Here is a 4133-nt window from a genome sequence, read left to right as displayed (position 1 = left end):
ATCATGATGTGCGCTTTTTTATATAGATGACGTTATAATATATATGGGATATATCCGAGTAAGTTGAAAAATCAATAGAGCACAGATTGCATGGCGACACGTTCAACCACACTAGATACATCTTTTCATGTCATTCTCAACCTCACGATATATAGATGTACAAGACTTTGAGTGTAAGCTTATAAAGCTTCAGTGATGACCGAGCGTACCGGAGTCTTCTTAATTTAATCAGAAGCGGGCATCTTTTTCTGGCCATATTCAGCCTCAGCTTCAGTAGATGCGATAATGAATCCATCTTTTCGCAAACCTTTGCGAAGAAAATCTGACCGACAACTGTTGAAAAAAAAAGAACCTAATAAGACATAGGCAACAGAGTTTGAAAAAGTCAACGAACGCAAGGAAACAGGAGAACAAAACTGAATGTTTTTTGAAAAAAACTTCAACTTTTGAATTTCAAAGAAAAAATGGTCTTAGAACTACATGAATTTCATGAAATATTTATTATGCTGGTTACTTTTTATTTGAGAAAACTGGATCAAAATGTAGAATTTTTATTCCGCTGAGAAATCTGAAAAATAAAATCTACTTTCGAAACTAGAAATCGGTCAGGTTTTTTGTGACCTTTACTTTTTGCTGTTCGATGGAGGAGTTTGCCTTTCTTTTAACAAAAAAATGAGCTTAATAAAAAAAAATTAAACCGCAAAAAAACCAAATTTTAGCGCGAGGACTTTTTCCTGAAAAAAAAACCAACAAAAATTGAACTCTCGATCAATTTCAAACCTTCTGAAAAAACAAGGTCCGCCCGGAATTCGTACTAGAAACCTTAGGTTCCAAAAGCACACCCATTACAAAGTTGTTAGCGAGGGGAAAACCTAGCGCTGAGTACATGTCTTTTGCTCTTGCAAGCGAAAGCAGTGGACTCGTAGGTAACGTACGTTTTTTTTTTACTGGTAAAGTTTAAAATAAAATACATTTCGACAAGTAAAATTCTACAAAGAGGTAAAGTTGCGCTTCGCAAACACTTGCGAGAAAACGAACAAAAAGCAGCTCTATCAAGTGAAATAAGAAAAATTAGAAAAAAGCCTCGAATTAGCAAAAACTCGGCTACGTGTAGGATTCAAATATGCGACCTTGCAACTTTGAGTCTCGAGCACTAACCACTCAGCCACGGATGCTCAAAAACTAGCCACTAATAACCAAGCTAAATATGCTAATTAATTGCCATTACGATACCGCAAAAGGTGCACCAGATACAAAACGACACAATTTTGTATGTAAAAAATTCGAAAGCAAAAAACCAAATTATGTTTAAATTATGCAATTCAACAAAAACTAGCGTGTACCGCTCCTCCGGTGCTTCGAATTATTGACAACTCATGAAAACCACATAAATTGGAAACCAGATCTGCAGGTTTTTAGTGTGCTCTGACAGCACCCAATTACAGGTTTGGTAATTTCAAATTTTATCAACTTTTTTTAATTCCAATTTTCCGTCAAATCCCGAAAACGTCAAATCTCGAAAACTATACAAAATTTCGAATAGTCATAATTGGAGGCAAGATTGGCAACCACTGAGAGTACCCTGACAACACCCAAAATCAGGGTAGAGAATTTAAAATTTTGAAGAGAAAAATTAATTCAAATTTTTGGAAAAAATCACAAAAAACGTCGTATCTCGAAAACTACAAGGATTAGAGCAGTCATAATTGGAGGCAAGGTTCGTAAACCCTGAGAGTACTCTGATAGCCCCCAACAACAGGGTTAGAAATTTCAAATTTCGAAGAAAAAATTTCGTTAAAGTTTCCTGAAAATTTTTTGAAAAAATAACAAAAAACGTCATATCTCGAAAACTGCAAGGATTTGAGCAGTCACAATTGAATTCAAGGTTAGCAACCCCTGAGAGTACTCTCTGATAGCCCCCAACTACAGGGTTGGGAATTTCAAAATTTGAAAAACAAAATTTCGTTGAAATTTCCTGAATTTTTTTTTTGAAAAAATCACAAAAAACGTCATATCTCGATAACTACAAGGATTTGAGCAGTCACAACTGGAGGCAAGGTTAGCAACCCCTGAGAGTACTCTGATAGCCCCCAACTACAGGGTTGGGAATTTCAAATTTTGAAGAAAAAAATGTTGTTAAAGTTTCCTGAAATTTTTTTTTGAAAAACTCACTAAAAACGTCATATCTCGATAACTACGAGGATTTCAGCCGTCACATTTGGAGACAAGATTTGCAATCCTTGAGAGTACTCTGACAGCACCCAACTACAGGGTCAGGATTTTCAGTTGCCATGGCCGCCTAATAATTTAGAATCCCCAGATAATTGTAATTGGTTTCCGATTAACAATGTAGACCCTGAAATTATACCACTATTAAGCTTAAAGAGTAGATAAAAAGCTTAAAACAAACTATATAATAATTTTACAAAGCTAAATAAGATAAAATCTTCATTTCTACAAAGCTAGATCTAGCAAAATTTTGTCTCGGATGGTCTGCAAAGTTAAATTAGCATAGGAATGAATGTTAAAAAAAGGGTGACAAAGCCGACATTAGTTGATTGGACACCCGTTGAGTCGACTTTTTTCGCTTATCGAATGACATAATATGAGGCAACTTAAGCAATAAAACATACGCCGAAACCTTTAAAGCCAAATAAATAGAAAAAGAAAAACTAAAATATTGAAGTTATACCACATTGGAGATAATAAATTTAGAACCAACTCAAGAACATAGCCAATAGGAGGTTAGCAAAAAGTAACACAGAACTAAAAAAAATTGCTTTAAATTGTTTTATTATTTCTCAGATTTCGATTTTCTAAGAAAAATATATCGCGTTTAAATTCTTGGAATTTCATGAATTGTTATGAGGAGTGATTTTCTCTTAAAGTTAATCTATTTAGAGAAAACGGAATCAATAGGTAAATTTTCTAGCGTCTTTTAACAGTCTTTCACAGTTTTGGTGACCTTCCTTGTGCTGTGCGATAGGAGTTTGCCTTACTTATATCAACGGAAATGAAAAAATCAACTGAACCGAGAAATCAAAACTGAAGTGTACTTCTTACAACTATAATTTGCTTGAGTGGGTGGGCAGAGAGTAGAATGGCAAAAAGCCTTCGCTGAGAACTTTCGAAACTAAAAACAGCCATGACAAAAAGACAAGCTCAACGTTTCCCACTGCTTCCACTTTTGTTATTTGAAATCTTAGTTTGCTTTGAAAACACTCAAATCGTAATTTGGAAATCGTTTTCTGCCTTAAAAAGAACGCTAAGGTCAAACCGCGGAAAATATATTTGAGCGTGATAAACTTTTTCCCTAAAAAACAACAAACGTCTTCAGTTCGTTACTTGTAACATAAAAGCTTGAATCAAGAAAGAGAATTTTTAATGCTGAAATAGCCGATCGAAGATTGGAAAAGAGTATGAGCGCAAGGAAACAGAAAAAAAACTGACTTGTTTTGATTTCAAAAACCTTCAACTTTTAAGTTTCGAAGAAAGAAAAATAGATGGCCTGAAAGCTCTTTGAATTTGTAGAACAATTTATTGTGGACACTTATTTGTTATAAACACAGTTTCAGAAAACTGGATCAATAGGCAAAACTTTTCTTTCGATGGGAAATCTGATAATTAATTCCATTTTCGAAATTACAAATCGATCACCTTTTTCGTGACTTTTACACTTTTGCTGTTCGATACTCGAGTTTGCCTTCCTTTTAACAATAGAAATGCACTGAACTTGAAAAGAAATCACAAGTCAAACCGCGAAAAATCAAAATTGAGCGTGAACAAATTTTAAGACTTTTTCCTAAAAAAAAATCAGCAAAACCTATAAAAGAGTACTCACTACGTTCATTACTCTTAATACCAAACATTAAACTTTATTTATTCTACGATATGTACAAATTAACTTATGACAAACTTTTCACAGCATAATTACAAACGATGACTCGGACTATTTATATTTTCCCATAGTTGGATTATACCCATATTGCTCTACACTCCACTTTCCACGCCCTTTCTGCGGTGGCGCTGACTCCGTGAACGACGTCTTTGGGTGTCTGTTTTGGTTCATAGTGTTGTTGCTTTGTGTTCTTGGATCGGAGGACCCAGAAAAACATCCTTCGTGGTAAAACAGT

At 34.6% G+C, this 4133-nt stretch overlaps 1 protein-coding gene across 2 annotated transcripts in view; it reads right to left on the bottom strand.

The window, feature by feature from the left end:
- The window catches only part of LOC134843592 (cytochrome P450 3A4-like), a 109005-nt gene that overhangs the window by 53971 nt on the left and 50901 nt on the right, over positions 1-4133 (bottom strand). The window lies entirely within an intron of this gene.

Source organism: Symsagittifera roscoffensis, chromosome 4, assembly GCF_963678635.1.
Source record: "Symsagittifera roscoffensis chromosome 4, txSymRosc1.1, whole genome shotgun sequence".
In the NCBI taxonomy this organism is placed as follows: Eukaryota; Metazoa; Xenacoelomorpha; order Acoela; family Convolutidae; genus Symsagittifera; species Symsagittifera roscoffensis.
Note: the sequence above shows the minus strand (reverse complement) of the source record. Positions and strands in the feature narration are given on the sequence as shown.